Below are 10,000 nucleotides of genomic sequence, written 5' to 3'. Positions count from 1 at the left end.
TATTAAAGGATTAGAGAAATGGTGAGGAAGAAAAAGTAGAAAGATAAAATAAGGAGGAAAATAAAGGTAAATAGAAAGAAAAGCAGTGAGGTCGTCAAGGATGAGGGAGGAGGGGAAGAAAAAGAAATGGGGTGAGAATTGAAGAGGACAGGGAAAGACTTCAGTGGAGACAGAGAAAGTGATTGCAAAGAAAGGAGTGGACCTTACATTGCCTCAGTGCTTACGTCACAGCATTACTCAACAGTTGATGTATCCAATTATCATTTTTATCAATTTATTTATCTATGTATGTCCCATGAAGTCATCTACACGTGTGGGGGGGATTTCATCGTTTCAGTTTGTGTTACCCGTGCCAAGTATGTCCTTTTAGTACCCTATTCCAAATAAGCGAACAAATATGCAAAAAGAAAGATGGTCAACCATAGAAAAAGAAAAGGTACACAACCAAACAGGCAAACAGACAGCCAGATAAATTGATGGACAAACAGACAGACATACTAAGAAGCAGCCAAACAGAAAAGGAGAGAAAAACAACAACAAACAGGTAGCCAAAATAGACAAACAAGAAACAGAAACAAAGATGTTTAGATATAATGGACACACACGACCTCGCATGCTCACGTGTACACATCCGGTTGCAATCGCATCAGAAAACACATCCATATCTCCTTTCTCCCCTTCTCTCTCTTTTTCACACACACACACACACACACACACACACACACACACACACACACACACACACACACACACACACACACACACACACACACACACACACACACACACACACACACACACACACACACACACACACACACACACACACACACACACACACACACACACACACACACACACACACACACACACACACACACACACACACACACACACACACACACACACACACACACACACACACACACACACACACACACACACACACACACGCACACATACACACACACACACACACACACACACACACACACACACACACACACACACACACACACACACACACACACACACACACACACACACACACACACACACACACACACACACACACACACACACACACACACACACACACACACACACATAAGGAGATGAAGGGAATGTTTAAAATATCAAATATCTTATCACCGACTCTATCAAATATGTTGTAATATCTGCTAGTTCTCATATACGAGTGAAATCTAAAAATTTGCTTGTCACTTTTTTGCTATCGAGGTGCTTCCTTCAGCCAAATGACATCACTTGGCGATAGTCGAGCAGCCCATGTAAAGGTTTACCCCTTTTCATATAGAGTGGTACTTTTTTCTTTTAATTCTAGACACCACTAGATTATTTCATGTGCTTCTAGCGCATCTCTTTCTCCTTTATCAACATTTTCTGTACCAAATGACGCCATCTAATCTAGTGTAGTATCTATCAGACTGCTTTATTGATTACATTATTTTATTTGTTATATCTATCATTTTGTTTATCATTTGTATTCCGTGACATCTCGAAAGTGAAGGGAATAAAACTTATCTTTTTCTAACGTTTTCCATACTGAATAGAGCCTTCGTCTAGTAACCACCAGACTATCTTTATATTTCCGTGACATCTTGAGAGGAATTATAACCTACCAGGTGGTATCTTCTTATTTAGTCTGGCAGCCGATAAGATTTCTTATTTATTCCCGTGGGAGCCCTTTGGTTGCGAAGGAGTTAGTGGTCCCTCACTTTGTCGAAGAAAGGCGTGAAGAAAAGAAATACGGATCTTCTTTCATAAAAAAAAAAAAAATCCTGCCTGTGACTTTGTTCTTGAGAGTCTGCCCTGTCCTTTGAGCAGGTTTACTGTGGGTCGACCTTCTGCTGAAATAGAACTGAGCTGGACGTCTATGCTGCGCCTAATTGAACTTCTTTTTGTGACGGTGTAACAGTACCCGCTAATTTATTTTGGTTGATTTAACTTTTAGTTTGACTAAGGAGGGGAATCAAAAATGAACGAATTGGATCGTATACTACTTCACAGCAACTCGAATTGGTGTATGATTGATTAATCTCACTGTAATGTGTTTGCTAAATTTAGACATATAAAATAAGCAGGCCATTGGTGTTCTGTGGCCCAATAGCCAAACGTGAACTCTCCTAGTATCTCATGTGTTAAATACTTATGATTTCAAGGCTTTTAAGTCTACATAACTTTTAAGCAACAGATGATTAAAATTGGTTAGTGAAAGTCAGAACACTTCAAAATTCTTCATACCACTTAACGATCTAAACAAGGTAGGTCTTATCTATTCCGTATCAGACATAGGGAGCTAACAAGGCTCCTAACATCCAGAAAAGTACAGGAAAGCTTTGCTCAAGAATTGAGTCCGAAAGACTAACTCCGCATCAGAAATAGTGCATCATGAGGACTAGAAAATATTGATCTACCGCAAGTCAGAATAGGCTAATAGAAGTCATACCTCCCGATAGAAACCTCCATAGCAAGTTTCGTTCAAGGCCTTAGCGAGAAGGCCATTTCCCACACCCTCGTTTCCAGCCTGGGTCCCGAAGCAAGCTGGGTGGCATCAAAAGGTGAGAGGATTCAATACCTTGAACAAGGCAATATTGTATAAAAAATAAACAAATGAATAGAGACTACCATAGCAAGTTTCGTTCAAGGTTTTGGCGAGAAGCCCATTTCCAACACTCTCGTTTCCGGCGATGCTGGGTGAGAGGATTCAATACCTTGAACAAGACAATATTGTATAAAAAATAAACAAATAAATAGAGACTACCATAGCAAGTTTCGTTCAAGGTTTTGGCGAGAAGCCCATTGCCAACACCCTCGTTTCCGGCGATGCTTCTGAAGTGAGCCAGGAAACATCAAATAGGAAAAGAATGGGTTTGGTGCATCGAATGAGATCTAAATAGTTGATTGACTAACATGAATGAATTCTATTCTTTACCTTATACTTCTAAAATTTCTAACTGACAATGAAATTGACAGCAACTTTGTAGAGGAACCCTGCAGTCAAATCTGGCTTATATAGAAAAAGTAATAAAAATTTAGCAGATAAGTATCGGCCGCAAAGGAAATAAGATTTATGAAATAAGATTTTGCTTTTCGATTGCAAATACTCGTAATGTGGGTTTGGAATAAAGTTGTGTTAAATGAAGGTAAAGTTCAATCAGTCACTTATCAACCGTAATAGAAAATAATTACATTTGTTATCAGGTTTCTGAGGCGATACGGCTGCCGATGCTTATATGTGCCCCTATGATCTAAAAAATAATGACTTTAATTCTTTATCGCATAAAAAAAATGGTACTTAGAGAAGGCACATACGCAATACACGAGGTTATAAGCTATATAGATATAGATGCTACAAACGAAAAGCAAGGATAATGCTTCCGCCTTTTGCAACTGGGGATTTGCGTTGCACGAACCAGCTGTACCAGTCACTAGACTTCAACCAAGTGATAGGAAATGTATAGAGCAGCCAGTCTCTGCAACCAGAAGTGTCAACGGTTCTTGAGTTGGGATAGAACCCAAACTGACAATCAGACGAAGAAGAAGAAGAAGAAGAAGAAGAAGAAGAAGAAGAAGAAGAAGAAGAAGAAGAAGAAGAAGAAGAAGAAGAAGAAGAAGAAGAAGAAGAAGAAGAAGAAGAAGAAGAAGAAGAAGAAGAAGAAGAGCAAGAAGAAGAAGAAGAAGAAGAAGAAGAAGAAGAAGAAGAAGAAGAAGAAGAAGAAGAAGAAGAAGAAGAAGAAGGAGGAGGAGGAGGAGGAGGAGGAGGAGAAGAAGAAGAAGAAGAAGAAGAAGAAGAAGAAGAAGAAGAAGAAGAAGAAGAAGAAGAAGAAGAAGAAGAAGAAGAAGAAGAAGAAGAAGAAGAAGAAGAAGAAGAAGAAGAAGAAGAAACACACAAAGGAACACACAAAGTAAGAACAAACAACAGCAGGCCTACTGGCCCTAACGAGGTTGTTTGTATTAACTAAACTAAACTACAGTTAAGAAAACAGGGCAACTAGGCGATAGAAGATGAACTAGCCCTACTGCTACTACTATCCTATCCAATTGCAGTTAAATGCCGGATTGTCATATCTTTTATTGCAAAGGATAGTATTTTATTTGCGGGTTAGAATCCAAGTATTTATCTAAGCGATTTTTAGATATTGTTATTGTGTTACTTTCAACGACAGTGGAAGGTAACGAATTCCACACATTAACAACCCAGTTAAAGAAGTGCTTACTTTCGTTCGTAGAGAATCTTTTGCCAATTACTTTAAAATCGTGACGTCTTCTTGTATTTGATTCGTTTAATAAGAAGTAATCTTTGACATTGATGTTGTCAAAGCCTTTGAACATTTTAAAAACCTCAGTCAAATCTCCTCGCATTCTTCTTTTTGAAAGTGAGAATAAGTTTAGACTTTTAAGTCTTTCTTCATACGGTAGATTTCTCAGCCTTGGTATCATTTTGGTCATTCTCCGTTGCACTCTTTCTAGTTTATTAATATCTTTCTGGTAGTATGGGGACCAAAACTGCACACAGTATTCAAGATGGGGACGGATCAAAGAATTATAGAGGTTTAGCAATATTTTTTCTGATTTATTTTCGAAGACTCTTCCGATGAAGCTAACCAATTTATTTGCTGTTTTAACACATTCTGAGCAATGTTGACTTGGCTTCAAGTCATTTGATATTAAAACTCCTAGATCTTTTTCTTTAGTTACTGAATCCAGTATTTTGCCATTCATTTGGTATTGGATGTGATCATTGTTACCTCCAATGTGCATGACTCTACATTTGTTAACGCTAAATTTCATTTACCACTTGCTAGCCCAGCTTGATAATCTATCTAGATCGGATTGCAGAGTTGTGGTTGTTACTTTACCGGTAATTTTTGTGTCATTAGTAAATTTTGATACTTTGCAGAGGAGGCCGTCGTCTAGATCATTTATATATATTAAGAACAAAACGGGTCCCAAAACTGATCCTTGCGTACCGCCAACTAGATGAGGCCCCGTTAATTACAACTCTCTCTTTTTTCTCTGAGAGCCAATATTTAATCCAGTTGTGGATACTGCCAGAAATACTGTGCGTTTTTAATTTGTCGAGCAATCGTTTGTGGGAAACTTTATCGAATACCTTCTGAAAATCTAGATAAATTATATCAACAGATCTACATTCCTCATATTTGTTAAAGACGTCATGAAAGAAGTCGAGGAGATTAGTTAAACATGAGCGTTTGCTATGGAAGGCATGTTGCGAATCTTTCATAATTTTATTTTCTTCTAAAAAATTCACCACACTGTCGCGGATGATGGTCTCTAGCAGTTTACACACAATCGAAGTCAGGCTAATCGGTCTGTAGCTGCCTGGTTGTGATATGTCCCCTTTCTTGAAGATTGGTGTTACGATAGCACATTTCCAATCTGATGGGACTTTACCAAGTGCTAAAGATTTGTTGAAAAGAATGCACAAGGGTTTACTGATTTGATTTTTGACTTTCGCAGAATTCTAGGTGAAATTTTGAGCTTATCAATCACTTGTATGACATCACTTTCGGTAATTATGAGTTGATTTAAAAGGTTTTGGGCCTTTTTATGTTCTGGTGGCTGATACATTGAGCAATCCTCGTCTGTGAAGACGGATGCAAAATTTTTATTAAGGATTGAGGTCATCTCATTTTCATCATCCGTATGTTTGCCTTCATCGTCATTTAATGGTCCAATGCCGCAGGTAAGCGTTTTCTTCTTATTCGCATAACTATAGAATTCTTTAGGGTTCGATTTGCTTGCCTCAGCAATATACTCTTCAAAATCTTTCTTATTACGTTTTATCAGTGTTTTGGTTTCGCGGCGAATTCTGTCTAGTGTTAGTTTATCGTCTTGGCTTTTAGTTGATAAATACTTTTTGTACGCACTCCTTTTACGAGAGAGGTTGTTACTAATTTCCCTATTCCACCATTTTGGTTTATTTGTTGCCGGACGTCTCTCACGATAGGGAACACAGATATTTACAACATTGTTTAGCTCCGTGGTGAGATTTTCCCACGCTTTATCAATAGCAATCTCGTTTGAAGTTGTACTCCAGTCTGAGTTTTCTAGTAATGAACGGAGTCTGTTAAAATTAACTTTACGGAAGTCGGGTACTTTTTCTTTGCTGATCTTAGATAAACTGACTTCCATTTGAATTTTGAATGTGATGATAGGATGATCGCTAGTGCTGAATATTTGGCCGACATTTACTTAATTTACAATATTCTGTGTTGTAGAAAATATTAGGTCACGGATATTACTTCCTCAAGTAGAGCTGTTTACGCATTGGTGGAAGTCTCTTTCCAGTAAGTTACCATACAAATCTCGTCCTGTATGTGAATTAAAATCCTCATCCTATCTCTTAACCGGTAAGTTAAAGTCTCCCATGATGACTGTCTCGCAGCGTTGGTTAGTTTCTACGATTAAATGGAATAATTTTTCATCATTTTCCAGTAGCTGACCCTGTGGTCTATAAACAAGAGGAGGAGGAGGAGGAGGAGGAAAAGAAGAAGGAAAAGGAGGAGGAGAAGAAGGAAAAGGAGGAGAAGGAGAGGGAGAAGGAGAAGGAGAAGGAGAAGAAGAAGAAGAAGAAGAAGAAGAAGAAGAAGAAGAAGAAGAAGAAGAAGAAGAAGAAGAGGAAGAAGAAAAGGAAGAAGAGGAAGAAGAAGAAGAGGAAGATGAAGAGGGGGAGGAAGAAGAAAAGATGACGAAGAGGAGAAGGAGAAGAAGAAGAAAAAGAAGAAGAAGAAGAAGAAGAAGAAGAAGAAGAAGAAGAAGAAGAAGAAGAAGAAGAAGAAGAAGAAGAAGAAGAAGAAGAAGAAGAAGAAGAAGAAGAAGAAAAAGAAGAAAAAGAAGAAGAGGAAGAAGAAGAAGAAGAAGAAGAAGAAGAAGAAGAAGAAGAAGAAGAAGAAGAAGAAGAAGAAGAAGAAGAAGAAGAAGAAGAAGAAGAAGAAGAAGAAGAACGCAAAGAAGAAGAAGAAGAAGAAGAAGAAGAAGAAGTCCGCGAAGAAGAAGAACGCGAAGAACGCGAAGAAGAACGCGAAGAAGAACGCGAAGAAGAAGAAGAAGAAGAACGCGAAGTAGAAGAAGAAGAAGAAGAAGAAGAAGAAGAAGAAGAAGAAGAAGAAGAAGAAGAAGAAGAAGAAGAAGAAGAAGAAGAAGAACGCGAAGAAGAAGAAGAAGAAGAAGAAGAAGAAGAAGAAGAAGAAGAAGAAGAAGAAGAAGAAGAAGAAGAAGAAGAAGAAGAAGAAGAAGAAGAAGGTATCGATGTCTGCGAAATACCTCGGTGAAGGTAGATTTCACTGTCACCAAGTCGTTCCCTCGCGTGAAGGTCGTATCTACGTTTAACCACAACAACTCAGTGTTACAGATTATAAATGTTTTTTCTCGCTAATGATATACGATTATACATATATGAGGAATGGCCACTGTAATAAAGGTTTAATCAATACCTTGATTAACCTTGAAGAATCCCTTTATCACCGCAAAATGCCTTTCGGGTTTGGTTCCATCTAATAGTAACGTATATTATGCAAAATGAAAGATGAGGTGTCCAACAGGAGCGTTATTTGTAAACTCATACCTAGGGTTTTTTATTGTTTAGAGAAAAACATGGATGGACAGTTTGAGGATTACCTTATTGAACCTCTGATATCCCGTGGGACTTTCTCTAGTTTTTGATTCACACATGGCTTCTCTATTCAGTTAGAGGTGTATTCGAAACTAATTTCAGCTTAGATAGTTCACTTTAGAGTTGTTCATCACGCTCGCTTTGACAGCAGTGGCATCAACGACCTTGAAAATACGTTGCTAATAGAACGCGAAGAAACCAGTTGATGGCGCCAGCTCTGGAAGTCACCAGAAGGCCGAACTCAACAAATCCAGTTCCAGCCAGAAGATACTGCTATTAACATCTTCCTATAGCCGGTATTTCAAGATACCCCAACCCATAAAAGTTTTTCTAGACCCTTTTTAGAAAACTTCACAAAATGAAACTCTACTGGCTTCCAAAACGTTCCACTAAATTGTTTTCCATTGTACCATTCGGGTATTAGGGTCATGTGTACTGATCTCATTAAGAGCACACTAAAACTTTAGTCACAAAAATTGAATTCGGCCAAATGAAAGCTGTTGGCTGGTTTCAGCTTAGGAATCTGTAGGTTTGCACAAGAGTTTGGTTGCATTGGAATGAAAATTAATTTATTTAATGAAAGTATACTACAATAACTTATCTAGAATCTAGCATCATCACTGATAAGGTAGGAATACTCGGATAATTCTTGGATGCCAACCGTCAGGCCCTGATGTTTTATTAACTTTGAGTTTGTCTATACACCTTTTAATTTTTTCTTTTGTTATATTTACCGTAGTGAGTAAGTTTACCCCAGAATTTTCACAGGTTTCAGTTTGGAATTCACTTTGAGGTGTTTCGTTTGCGAATACCGAGCTAAAATAATTGTTTAATATATTACACATTCCTTCATTTGAATATTCAAGTTGACCGTCAGCAGATAATAGTGGACCAATATGATTCCTAACAACCTTTTTATCTCTAATGTAACTATAGAATTCTTTGGGATTCTCTTTGGATTTCTCAGCGATGTTCATTTCGTATTGTCGTTTTCTTTTTCTTATTGTCTTTTTTAAATCTCTCTGTATTGATACATAACTTTCATAGTCATTAAATGCACCCAAGCACTTATATTTCTTATAAGCCTATCTCTTTTTAGCAATACTTTTTTCAGTTTCTTTGTCGAGCCATTTTGGGCGAGCCTGATTTGGGGGACGTCTGTCCTTAAAAGGAATGTAAGTTTGAATCATCTTAGTGAGCGTATTTTGAAATATTTCCCACATCTGATCTACAGGTCTTTCGTTTAATTTTGCCTCCCAATCTGTAAGCTGAAGCTCCTGACGTAGTCCTATGAACTGAGCTTTACTGAAATCGGGTATTTTAGAAACACAAATATCATATATATATATATATGAGTAGAGAGGGTGGTGAGTTAAATGCCAAAAGACCGTAGGAGTTTTATTACTAACGTTTCGTCCTTAAGAAAACTTCCTCAGAGCATACACTAGGAAAAATATTCACAGCGTATATATTTCACTTTCCTGACCCCGTTCCTCCCCGATCTCCGTCCTTCCTTCGGTCCGCTTCACCTCGAACAAGGTCACTAGTCAACACTGATAATTTAATAAATCCTTCTCTATGGTTATTACAAAAGCTGTCCCGTCAGTTATTTTGTGGAAACTGGCAGAGGAAAAAAAAAAGTCTGTATGAACACAAAAATGGCGTAATATTCAACCGAACATCAAATTCCCTAGTGGGTCATATAGACAATTTCGGCCACCTTCTTGACTGAGAAAATACAGAGGTGCTCCACAAAGGACTAGGAAAACAAGAAATAAAATAATCGAAGCAGCGTACATCATTTCAAAGCCTTGCAATAATCACATAGAAGGACTTATTGAATTATCAATGTTAACTAGTGACTTTCTTCGAGGGGAAGCGGAGCGAAGGAAGGACGGATATCGGGGAGGAACGGGGTAACCAAATGAAGTATATAAACTGATAATATATTTCTTTGTGTGTATATATATATATATATATATATATATATATATACATACACACACACACACACATACACACACACACAGACAGACACACACACACACACACACACACACACACACACACACACACACACACACACACACACACACACACACACACACACACACACACATATATATATATATATATATACATATATAAGTGTGTGTGTGCGCGTTTGCAATTGTGTATAAATGTACACACACACACACACACACACACACACACGACTCGGTGGCGCAGTTGGTAGAACGATGAACTACTAGCATGGTGGTGCGCGTAGTGCTTGGTTCGAATCCTGCCCAGGGCCGAAATTAATTTCGGTACAGCTGCGCTTCGGGTCGTTACTCTGACTCT

Source organism: Oratosquilla oratoria, chromosome 16 (assembly GCF_046742065.1).
Source record: "Oratosquilla oratoria isolate Oo_2021 chromosome 16, ASM4674206v1, whole genome shotgun sequence".
NCBI lineage: Eukaryota > Metazoa > Arthropoda > Malacostraca > Stomatopoda > Squillidae > Oratosquilla > Oratosquilla oratoria.
This window is presented reverse-complemented; position numbering follows the sequence as displayed.